This window comes from Pagrus pagrus (assembly GCF_965226575.1).
Source record: "Pagrus pagrus genome assembly, chromosome: 2".
NCBI lineage: Eukaryota > Metazoa > Chordata > Actinopteri > Spariformes > Sparidae > Pagrus > Pagrus pagrus.
The window spans coordinates 6,009,560-6,022,905 of NC_140186.1; the positions used below are offsets into that span (position 1 = coordinate 6,009,560).

The 13,346-nt window shown below is 42.8% G+C and overlaps 1 protein-coding gene across 1 annotated transcript in view; it reads right to left on the reverse strand.

Moving 5' to 3' along the window:
• LOC311264170 (vasorin-like) overlaps positions 1–695 on the reverse strand; it is a 32,488-nt gene extending 31,793 nt beyond the window's left edge. Inside the window, exon 1 of the mRNA XM_084364798.1 lies at positions 491–695. The gene's annotated coding sequence lies outside the window, so the exon portion shown is untranslated. The remainder of the gene's footprint in view (positions 1–490) is intronic.
• Positions 696–13,346: the final 12,651 nt, after the last annotated feature.

Consider the following 13,346-nt stretch of genomic DNA (forward strand, 5'->3'; position numbering starts at 1 on the left):
AAGTCTTAAAGTCTCCCATCTGAGGTGAGGACAAACCAAGAAGTGGGAGAACCCGTGGAGGAGCCAGATAACGACCTCTAATCCGACGCATTCCACTCAAACACGGTCTGAAGCGGCGACAACGATAAGAGCTAATCCTGTTTGCGCGTATCTCAGCGGGGAAACACTCCCCTCAGTGTCTCTCCTGTCCGTGCGTCCCCTCCTGAGCGCGTCTGGCCGAGCAGATCCTGACCCGAGATAGTGGACCCGTGCGCCGGGGGAGGAATGCGACGATACGCACCGGCCACAAGGGAAAGCTTTCACATGGGGAAGCGGGGCGGTGAGCGGAGCTGAGGGCTCGGATCAATTTATCACAGGGTGTCAGAGTTTACAGAATAACTGAGCTACTCTGTGAAACGCGAGGAGGCTTTCTGAGCCGAGGAGCACATTTACTGTGAACTGAGAGTTTAAAAGAAATCAGAGTCAAAGCAGAGACGCAGGAGACGCTTACCTTGGAAACGTTATCCAAAGTCCGCTGGAGCAGCTCCTACCCAAACTTTTTATCCACTTTGTCTGCGCGTCTCTCTGCGCAAAACGACGCAAACTCTTCCCAAAACAAACTTCTTCACAGTTTCGAGTCCGCGCGAAGTTCAGAGCGAAAAGGTGAATCAGACACACAGTCTGTCTGTCAGAGGCGAGGATCCGGCGTTCAGGGGCGCACAGACTTCTCAACAATAGCGCTCATTGAAGTGAAGGAGGCGAGCACTTAAACAGGCCGGGCGAGTGGGAGGGACCCAGAGGAGGCCGGGGGCGCGCGAAAACCGTGCGCGCTCCCGAGGACGGCTGCACCTGCAGAAAGTATCTGCAGCAGGAGAGATGGTGCGTAATGTGCCAGGGCCAGAGGTGAGAGGTGAGGGGGGGATGAGAGGAGGAAGGGTTTTTTTTTTTGATTATGCACGTCAAGAATAATGTGGATAATAAAGTTGACATTTGAACTTTTGAGACTGCATCAAACAGCCGCGCCAAAATGTCTTCGGCTTCAGTAACAAATAAATTACTTCTCTTTTGGCTCATGAACACAGTGTTGTTGTCAGTATCAGGACTTTGAAGAGATTGTGACGAAAACTGCGTCTGTTCAGAAGGAAAAACTGACATTTTGACTTTTTTCTTGGAGCGCATGATGAACAAACAAACGTGTATATAATAATCCACTTCAGATAGATAAAAGAAAGATGCCCGCAGATTAAAAACATTTTTATCGATGTCACTTCGTTCAAAGTTGATCTCCACACATAAAACTTACATAAAAATGATCTCCTGTGTGTCTGACATGGTTAACGCAGGAAAAAAAGCACAATAACCACATTAAAATCCACAAAATGCCACCTATTTTTTCTCCCTCATTAAAAACTCCACAATATATAAAGATGCAAATATTCTTCATTTCATAAGTCTAACTGTTGGACACCAGATGTCTCCTACATCACTGTAACATCCATCGTCTGTGCACTGCAGGGCTCCAGGTTTGTTGAATGCTGCACCAGGACTGGCTTCTTTGTGACGTCACAGATCACGCTCGCAGGCCCCGCCTCTTAAAATCAGATTTTTTGATGAGCACAGAGAAAATTTTGCACTTTGAGCAGATGATTGTGAAAACGGCCTCCTGGTGTCACTCATCATTGTGCACAGTGAAGCTCGAGCTGCTATCTTGAACTGATTAATAGTATTACAGTTTTTACGACTCATGGTAAAGCTTTGACGTGAATTGAATCAGGAGTTCAGTGTTGTGTTCAAGGACACTTTTTTTTGCAGCAGGATATTAAAGCTCTGGAGCTGATCTTCTTAAAAGCTGCACTAGTTGATTTTTGACCACTTGGGGGCAGTGTTATAAACTGCTATAAACACAGCATTGACATATTATCATCTTTTAAAGGTGCTTTTTGTCAGAAAAGTTGATTTTTGAGTCTCAATCCCAACTCGTCGAAAATACTGACGCATTGGGATTGTGGGTCAAACTGGCCACCATCCCAGTGAGGCAGTATTTGAGCTGGGATGGATGGGATACTATTAAGCAAACAGTTATACACATCCAACAGTCACAGACCAACACTTGCATTTATTTAAAACAACATTATCTAGAAATTCAAGTGACAGAGCACAGAAAGAAGTGATAGGGGGGCGAAGTGGCTGGGACCATATTACAAGACACAGCACCATCATAATGATTTTGAAGCTGTTATTTTAAGGGAAAATAAGCACCCACTGTTGCTTTATGGTTGCGCTTCAGGCCCCATTGTAAGTTTATGTCTCCTTATCGCTCTGGTTTTGGTCTCCACCAGCTCCTGCAGGGAAACATCTGACCATCTAGCTGTTAAACGCTCCATAACTTTGTCTCTCTGTTGTTTAGTGCCGGGCCAGATTTAGCTGAAAATAGCTCCCTGCTGCGTCTGAAAACGATGCTCATCAAAGAGCTGATTGTGAACCATAACCATAATACGCCATAAAATAAAATAAAAATAAAGATGAAAGGCACCAAAAAGCCACACAGAGCTGAAGGCAAGTACATGTCGTGCGGCGACACCAGGACTTGTTCGTCACTACAAAATATTTCTCCAGCTATTGAGAATCCTGCGATTCAAACTCAAGTGTTGTAAACTAAACGATGCCTGAAAATGTGTTGGAAGTGAGGATACAATCCCTAATCAACTACAGGAAATGACCTTATGACACAAGGGGCTTATGGGTGTGAGGAGACGGATGTTGAGATCTTAAAGCCGGCAGTTCCATTAAACTTGGAAACCTGAGCAGACAAAGACGAAGCTTCATCTTTCTCTTCATTCCTAAACCGGCACGAACACCAAAGAAGGCCAACGACAAGAAATAACAGCCATGTGTCGTGTTTAGTTTACAAGTAACAAGGAAATGACTCAGTTTTGTTTCCACTGAAGCTGCAACTATGGCCAAAATATTCAACTGGATGACAGAAAATAAACAAATCCATTCCATCAATTAATCCGGTCTTAAATATTTGTTTACAAGCCCTATTTGCTAGTAAATAGCCACGTTATTTTTCTGATTAAAAGTAACAAATTGTTCCTTGGAGCTGTTTCTAATTAACTACATTTTCACAGGACAGCGATCTGGTTTTAACTATCTGGTTTAATTCTTCAGCACTACTGAAAACGCCACAGTTTCAATCCCCATAAAGAGCCAGTGTTCCCTGTTGAAGGGAGCATGAAACTGAACCTGCTGACTCATTGTCAGCTCTAAAATTACTCACGTGCGTACGTGTTGAACAGTCTTAACTAACAAGTCATACGCAACACTCATGATAAAACATAGCACAGAGATCCTTTTCACCAGCTCTTCTCTTTTGGAAATATCCACATCGTCTCTGTCACGAAGGTTCACCGACCCAATACATATCTTTTAATTTACAGTTCACTCTCCAAAGTTTGCATTTCCATTTTAAGCCCGTGTATTTATACACCGTCTTGGGAAAGTGACTGCAGGTGCACCACTAACCAAATACTTCCGCCCGGCACCTCAGCTGTAAACGAGCTGTGGACGGAGACACTAAATTCATCTGCGTGGCTGAGCTGAAACCTGAAACTCTCATCGTTTTTCAAGAGGCCGCAGCCCAGGCAAAATGGGTTCGCCAGCATCACACACACACTCACACACACTCACACACACACCAACAGCAACATGAATATCCACAAATAGTGAAAAACAAGATGCGACATACAGCATTTAAATACAAACATAGCACACTGCAGCTACACCCAATGCGCAGATGCCGACACATAAACACCGCGAGACATCTGAGTGTCTAAAAATGCGACGGTCAGTCAGACGAGTCAGAACACGCACGAGCAGCGTCCGTATGAAATCCTGTTTCCATCTACATGACTCACACGCAATAAAAACTCAAAGGAACGGGCTCGCAGTAAAGCCAAAGGTGATGTGTCTGATTCTGCAGACGGCGCTTTAAATAGATCGTCTACGGGGGGAGACGCTGCCAAGTGAAAACAACATTTTTTATTTCATACTATGCTGCTATGTTGCTTCCATGACATGTGTTCGTTCAGACAAGTGGAAGGAAAAACGTCCAAAATACACATTTAGGGGTTTATTTTAGTTCAGATTTCTGTTTGCTTGTTTATGCAAATGTGTGCATATATAATTAGATGGTCTAATTTGCATATTTAAACATAAAATATCAGAAAAATCTGGGGTAGCTGTGTGTAATCTGAAAAAAATTGCCTCTGGTGATTATGCTCAGTGGCAAAATTGCATTGTGGGTCATGTGGGCACCAGGTTTTGCAGTTCAGTGGTCCACTTGCCCTCCTATAACGCTGCTGGACTCATTATGATAGATATTGATACAAAACCTGGCGCCTATATTACCCACAATGCAACTCAGCCACTGAGTGACATCACTGGAGGCAATTAATTAGATCACATGCAGCTTCCTCTGCAGCAACAAAAGGCTTTATACTACTTTCCTCACATATATGCAGTCGTACTCCCCAATTGGTGTAAAATTGGTGGAGTTTCCCTTTAAACAGAACATAAACTGGACCTGACAGTGACCCAGAAGAACAAAGCAAATTCTTTCGTCCTTTCATTCATCTGGAATGCAGCTTTATAAGAAATCAAATCAGAAAAACCGAGCCCTCCTCCATTTATAGCACATTTGGCTCTATAATTTGGTGCAACAGTCTGAATCTGGCTGCAGTTTGGGGAAATGTGATTTACTGCGTTGCTTTTACTGCGAATACTTCTCGACTGACACTGTTGCGCAATCGCATATTTATTTTTAAAACATTAACAGATGTGAGCGGCGATGATTCGCTCCAACACGAATACCAAACGCGTTTCTGATTTCCACCAAAATGGAGCGTCGATGATAAAGTTGACAAAGTGCTCACTATTTGCACATTGGCAAAAAAAAAACAGCCAAAAAACATCCATCCATCCACTTCAGTGATCTGTAATGTGTTTACAGGTGATATATTAAAACCTCATGACGTTTATGAAAGTAAGAAATCATCGCAGGACTTTTAGTTTTAGCGAGGTGCGTCTATAAACCGGCAACATTACAAAAACTCATATCACTATTTTCTGTTTCTCATGTATTATTTTTAGGGAGTTTTTTTTTCTCCTCTTCCTCCTTCCACACACCTGCACGTTCCTGTGGTTGCAGTTGTGCATATACCAACACATGACACACACTTTCATGCATCCACATCAACGCATACACACGAAGATAAGGAGGTAAATGTGATCAAAACACTGCATGTGTTTGATATCGGTGGCCTCAGCTCGGTGAACGAGGCCAGCTGGTTTGTGGGATCAGTCCCGTTAAAGAGCTGCTTTGTGCCGTGTGTGTTTGTGTGAGCGCGTGCTCGCGAGGTTGGGAATGAGGAACAGATTTTGACAGGAACGCGGGAAAACAAACACAACAACCTGGATCCTCCTCGCTCACGTTTGATCTGCCGGTTTACAAGGAAACACTGAAGTGGGATTTTCTCATGGGAAGAAATCGACGCACCAAACTGACTGAATTAATCAGATTAAAGGTTTCATTGTGGAGTTAATCATCTATTTAATGGATTTTGTCAGAGTAACGACCCTCTCACAAAAATCACACGATAACTGGACTACCACGCATTCATGATCTCCAGAGGATGAATCCTACAGACTTAGGTGATCACCTTACTTTTCTTCTAGCGCCACCATCAGGTCAAACATTTTCCAGTTCCTTGGTTGTATGTCCAAACGCTAGCATGCCAACACACTTCACAATACTCTAAGATAGTAAAGTTAATAAACATTTTAGCTGGTTAACATTAGCATGTTAGCATTGAGTCCAGCCTCTTCATCTTGTCAGAAAATGATACTTATATTCATATTTTGATGCAAAACTCACAAGACACCATTGTTACAATATTTCTTCTCAGAAAATTTCACATTTTTTCACATTTTTGGGTATAGTTTATCAAATAGCATTGAATGTAATGCATTTACGAGAAGACCTTCACCCATTTTGTCTACATCCATGGCTGGAGATCCCATTAAGGACACTAAAGTCACAGCATGTCCTCATAACTAGCCTACAGGATGGGTCATTTACCAAAGTACTCCCAAAACAACATATATGACTGTGGGAGAGTACCAGCAACAGGCGTACTAGACTGAGCAAAAGATCGTTGTTTGGCTTTTTTCAGTAGTTTTACCGATGTGACATAAGTGAAGTTCATCAAGTGAGTGAAGTTGCGTACGTGAAGTTGCACATGTCAAAGTAAATCGACATTGACCTTTTGGTTTCACATGGACACGAACAGCCTGAGTGAAAGTCTTGTCTGTTTTCAACATAAATATGGGTCGTGATAAGCTCCTTGCCTTTACAATCTATGCGGCTGTTTTTATTTTGTTCAAGTGAATATCTCTCTGACTTTTGGGGGGTTGAATCACTTGAGGTTTTGAGTTTACATTCTAGGATTATACGCACACTTCACATGGGTTTTTTTGCATTTATTCTGTCATTTCGTACGTCTAATATGATAAAATGTCACTTATTTAGACAAAAAACAGTGAAAATAAAACAATTCAGTATTAGAATTATGTCGGCCTACCTGTGGCAGTACGGAGACGTCTTTGAAGCAATTTGAACCGTGATATTGGGAGATTATATTTATAGAAATATAAGTGGGAAGCTCAGAAGGGCACTTGACACATTTTACACAAAAAGGTCAGTTTACTCGTAATCGTTGCTGCTGCTCAGCCTGTGAAAACAGCTGTTTCATGTCTTCTGTGTCTCTGGATCGAGTCTGAGAAAATAACCCCGACAATGTTATCGAGGTTATCTCGACTTTGACTTCATACTTCAAGTATTTGACAAGAAACCTGCTTTCTGAATTGTGGCCATGAGGTTTTTAGATATGAGGATATTTACCCAATAAAAAAAATACCTCATTTTGAAGGTTTGTCTGGCTCTTTTCCATCCACTTCCACATCCATAAAGGACCTGACATTTTCACTGTCGATGGTTTATTCAAGACGTACAACAACATTTGCATGTCCAAAACTAATTGTAAGACTGAGTCTGAGTGTGGCTCCTGCGACGTGAGCACCAGAGGAGGGCTGCAGCGGTCGGGTACGAAGTGGGAGTGTTTCAGTCTGAGTGTTTATGTGATTCACACAGCCGGGGCTGGGGAAGGCTTGACCCTTCACAGACCTCCCCAACACAGCGGAAATGACCTTAGCTTTTCTGCTTTAGTCCCTCCCAAACTCCCAAACTCTCAAACTCCTCAACTTGTTGCTTTACAGGAGTGTAAATAAGACAGGAACACAAAGAGCGATGAAGCAGCGTGAGTGTTATCTTTTGCTCGTGTACTTCAGGGGTGCATGCTCGTATCGTACGTGTTTGCATGCGAGCCTGTCTGCTTGCACTTGTCTGCTGCACATAGCTGCCAATATAGCGTGTTTTACAGCGTTTCAGACAATTGTAGAGTTCCTTCTGTAATGAGGGGCTGGTACACAGGCTGTGTTTCAGGGGAGAAATTGCTGTGGCAGAGAGGAAAACATGAAATAACACAAAGGAATTCAAGCCTGGAGTTACTCTCCCCAGGGGAGGCAAGGCAGGCTCGCTGTTTGGTCCTGAGCCAGGAACGCTAAAGGAAGACGAGAACAGCAACCATGTCCTTTTTTTTAATTTTTGCTATATTCCCCTTTCTCTGTCTTTCAACTGCCCTTTGTGTCTGCCTCTCTCCGCCTTGAGGGAAATTCCTGACCATCGGGCTTATTAAAATGATATCTTCTCTGACGTTTTCCTCTTTAACGCACCGTTTTTTTTTCTTTCTCCATATCTCTGTGTCATCTTTCCTCTGTGTGCGTGTGTTGGTGCTCTGCTCAGGCTCTGGTATATTAATAGATCTTTACTCTGCTGATGATGAAGTTGCCACCTGTACCCTGTCACACACACACACACACACACACACACACACACACACACACAGTACTGTAGAGGCCGTTTTCATCGTGTTATTAGAGTTCAAGACTAAACTAGTGGGATTTATTTTATTTATTACATTTTTTGCAACCACTTGCAAGACTCACACTTTGATGGCAGAGAAGCTGTAGTGCAAGGCGCTAGCTTAGATAATCGAGGTTCATGCTCAAGGGCACTTTTGACATGTGGACAAGAGACACAGGGGATCGAACCGTAAACCCTGCAGTAATTCTCAAATATAACAAAGGAGCACTCCGCCACTTGACCAGGTCGACCTGGAGGACTTCATAAGTGCAGGTGGATGAACTGCAAAAGTGGTGAATAGAGAAGAAGGTGGAATAACACACACAATATGCACCATACGGACAGAAACCAAGGAAAGCCTGAAATGACTGAATTATATATTACTAATAGCAACCAGTGACGGAAAGAGTACAAGAACTTAGACACTCAAGTTAATCAAGACAACCACGTTTAGCAAAGTGCTATGAACATAAAACATACTAAAAGAAACTTTTAACTGTTTGTGAAACAGTCTAAATGTAATATTGAAGTTTCTGTATGTCCTGCATAAGCAAACAAGACCATCAGCGAGAAGATTGGCGGATAAGTCATACATTTTTTTTCCTTGCCTCCGCTGGGTCAACAGACGTCACCATGTGCTACAGTAGATCCCCCCCATGCATCCGTTGGGTATTCTTGTGTCATGCTCATGGGCTCTTGAGCAGGACGTCTAGCTGACGTAACAGCCTGGATCCTAAAAATTGTAGAAAAGACTTGTTGCTCATCACCCAAATATCTAGTATCCCTCCTCTTATCTCTGACTGAGAGAGGAGTGAGGCTTTGAGAGAAGAAAAGGGGGAGGAGGAGGAGCAGGGAAGAAAAGAGGCAAAGTGAGGAAGGCAGGGAGAAGAGATGATACAAGAAAGGTTAGAGGGGGGAAGAAGATGGGAGAGAAAGTGAGAGGAATGAGGAAAGAGAAGGTGAAATTTAATGATGAGCACTGAGTGGGTAGTAGGGAGGAAGAAAAACAACAGGGGGGAGGAAGAGAGGAGGGGGGGGGGGGACACAGCCATGGGAACCCGTGTTCGGTCCATGCTCCGGACTCGGCAGTCGTTAGCCTCGTCACTGTTGTTGTTTTGTTTTCACATGGCCTTCAACCTCGCCGTGCGGACCGCAAACAGATGTTAATGACGTTTCTCACAGCAGTTTCTGCTCAGAGTCATCAGCGCTGCTAATGAGCTGTGGTGAGACGTTTTGTGAGGATGGACGCCATCGCAAAGGCAACAAAAACTGTAAGGAAAGCGCAGTGGCAGAACACAACTGGCAGAAATAACGCAGTGAAGACAGTGGAGGGAGTGTTGTTTGATTATTTTATAACAAATAATTAAAAGGAATCAATCTTTGTATTATTTAATAACTGTCTACAAACAAGCAGGTAATATTTCATCCGCAGAAACACACACGTCAGGAGTTGAGCCTGCACACCAGCTCAGACAATCCTAATATTTTCCATCCAGGCAGCATCTCAGTCGAATGAAATACTTTTAAACAGTCACCACACCCATATAAAAGTCACATCTGATAGCCTGCGTGGTAACAGGTGGGGTCAAATTCGGTTACGCCCGTTTATGCTAACAATTATCCTTAAATACATATAATTAACTATAACTAACCTGTATATTACAAATAGCACAGGACATTATAATTATAGATGGGTGGCAAATTAAAGAACAGTCGATCATAAAGTGTCGTGCTAAGGTCGCCACGAGGAGCCGGCTAGTAGCGCTGATGATATTTGGACTTTATGAACTCCAAAAGATTAACGTGGCATGTAAGTGTCATACTCATCAAACCGTTCAGTGACCCCTTGTGCCCTTTGCGGGTAGTATCTGCATTTGCTGTGGCTACTCTGCTCTATTGTTCACATTTTTACTTTAATGTGTGTAAGAAAAACATTAAGAAACATTATTTTCAAAATGTAATAAATGTACTTTATATTCTTGTGAGATGCTCGCTGTGCTGTGGTCGTTAATGTCTGGAGAGCACATTTTTTGGTGCATTTTTGGTGTCGAAACAAACCTTTAGTGTCGAGGTTGTAAAGAAAAACATCCAGACTTCAAAATAAAAGCTCAGCCGCATTTATAGTCTTGTGCTGAAGGGTAACAGCATAGCAACGGAGACCTTTGCGTATACTGGAGCTGCCGTATCTGTGCTGAAGCTGAGGAGGTTCCCCCTTAAAAATGTTAACTACACGTTGGGGCCACAGCGCCCGTGGAGATACGACGTAAAGAGGTGGAGAGCAGGTGGAGATTGTCGACAGCGGAAACAATTTCAGAGGAACTTGTGGGGAGGTTTACGCAAAGCAAACGTTCCCACTGTCGTTAAGTCAATAAAAGAATATAAAAACAATCAATTACGGCAAAACAACTGTAAACAACTGTGACGCACAAGTTTACATTCACCTTTATTAACTGTAATCACTTCTCTGCTGTTGCTGTAAAGTACGGAAGCCCTGAGAGGCTAGAGAGGAAAAAAACTCCTTCTTGTTTTAATCAGTGAAAACAGGTGAAAGAAGAGGTTTTTTTTCTGTTCTGTCAAAGTTTTGGTTGGTGGATTTCTTGTGTTTAGTGTGTTTGTACAAATTAAAACTCACCTGGAAGAAAACATTGTTGTTCTGAGTCCTGTCAGTGTAAGGTGGTGGTGCACTTCAGCCTCTTGTGGCCAAAACGAGTACTACAATAACAAACACTTAAAAAATGACCCATCCTTCACAGATGAGTGAAGTTAACTTGACTTCGCAGATAAAAAAAAAACTTACTCTACAAATATTTTCACTAGTACTACTACAGCTACCTTTACTGCCAGTACTACTGCAGCATCACCACTACTACTGCACTGACACACTATCTCAACAAAAATGTATATTACATGAGTCATTTCTGTGATAATTGTTATGATTAACACTAAAAACATTCAGGCCTGATACTTATTTTTAGCATTTTTAGCATCTACAGCAGAGCCGCAGCCTCAACAGCTGTGTTTGTTTAAAAGAGAGGAGAGAGGACGCTGGCGGGAAAGCCGGAGGAAGAGGCCGTGTGCGCCGTTGTTTGATTCCTTGTGTATACAACATACGTCGAGTCGTGACATGTTTGTGTGTGTTTTTGTTTGCGTCTGCGTCGGCGTGTCGAGGGAGCGGAACGCGGCTTGAGGCCTCCGGCAGCCGGGGGCCCGCCGGTGGTTCTCACAGCCCACAGAGTGACTCTCCGACAGGGATCGTGAGAACCTGAGTGACAGGGGTCCTTGTGGTTGAGAGGAATTCGACAAATTTAAGAAGAAGAGCAACAGCGGTCGTCACCAAGAGGGAGAGGATTTGATAAGGCGGCTGGAGAGGTTATTCTTGGATCGAGGGTTTGTTGTAAAGAGTCCATGATGCAACGAACCTGCTGGAGACACATCTTTGGACCGCTTCCTGTTCCTGACTGCCAATACTGTTGGGTAGTTAATCATAAAGAAACATACGTCAAATTATTATAGCAGTAGTGGAGGACGGATCCTTCAGATCCTTTAATTAATTAAACACTAATAAGACAGTTAAAATAATCTGTTACTAGTAAAACTCCTGGTTGAAAATGTACAATCACGAAAAGTATTTAAAGTAAAAACACCAAATGCAGAAATAAATGGCGTCGTGACTGTTTCTTCTGAATTATAGATAAGTTTAAACTTTATATTTCTTCATGTTCAGGTTCAATTTTTCTCTTGTCTCTTATGCTCTGGTTGGGTTTAAGGCACGAAACATCATGGTTTGGCTTAAAATGACAGAGGGGCTCAGGAGTGGAGTGACGCCTGCCATATTTTATCCTGGCAGCTCGGCTGGTTATACTATTATACATGATATCATTAGATTATTACTACTTGTGCGTTAATGTGACAAAAGGATTTCACTTTTGTTGTTGGCTGAGGTGGAGCTCATTTTAATGAGACTGCAAGTCGTGATTATTTTCATTATGGATTAATCTGCTGATTGTTTTCTCTATTATTAATTGTTTGACTATTCAACAGTCCAAACCTCAAAATCATGAAGAATGAATTCAAATTCAAAGGAAAAGCAGCAAAACATAAAAGTTTTTACATAAAAATGACTCAAACAATGATGAAAATAGTTCATTTTCTAATCAACTAATTGATTTCCCAACTAATTGTTTTAGATGTACTTGTAAATACTGTTTTATTGATAACAAGCATCATATTTCAGAAGCTTTTGGTACAAATTTGTGTACAAAAGTCCAAAATTTGTACTGTAAGTAGTAATTAGTGCTTTCAGGTAATTGTACAAGTATATAGCTGGAAAATAGGACTCAAATGTGTACTTGAGTACAGTACTGGAGTAGATGTACTGTACAACACCAACAGAAAACAGTATTTATAACCCAGAACTGTAACCAGCAGGACGGCTATATGTCTCTCTGTGTCCACACCTGTCTTCTGTCTCTCATCTCTCTGCTCTCTTTCTCTCAGTTCATCAGATGACACCGTCTCCTCTCTGTCTCCTCTTCGTCTCCTCCTCTCTGTCTCCGTCCGTCCTTCATCTCAAACTGCAGCTTCCCTCGTGTCACCGTGAGGCCTGTGGGGATAATTTATGGGCTGGTGAATGGAGGGAGATAGTATGAGACCCGGAGCTCGGCCTCTACCCTTCCACTGTCTGCTACCCTTAAATCACCACCGAGTCTGGCTTACTTTCACATTAATGGCTTGTTCGTGTGTGTGTGTGTGTGTGTGTGTGTGTGTGTGTGTGACAGAGAGAGAGAGAAACTGGTTGAAGCCATGTGTGTTACTTAAGTCTTGACTTCAGGTGTGCACCATCTGTATCATCATCATCATCTGTCTTGTCACATCAGAAAAGGTTGATGGAAACGACAAAATTTGAAAAATTGGTGTCTATATAGTGATAGCTGTGTGTGTGTGTGTGTGTGTGTGTGTGTGTGTGTGTGTGTGCGTCTGTGTGTGTGTCTGTGGCCAAAACAGGGCCAGCTGAAGTTTATGGCCCTGCAGGGCTCTCTGTTTTCTCAGGGTAACAGAGAGGACAGCCGGTCTGCAGGGGGCAGAAGAGGAGGAGGAGGAGGGGTAACATACAGCAGCACCTGGTCTCAGGGTAACACTGGAGAACATGTGGGGGGGTGTATGGTATCATTTCTCTGTGTGTTGTCGTTGGGTAACGATGGCCCGGATGGATGGCTCAGGAGGTTTCCAACAAAACTGAGCTGTAGGGTCAAAGTTAAAGGATGAGTGCAATTTCAGTCATCATCTACGCACCCCTGCGTCGATGGAAAGTCAGGGAGAGTTTCGT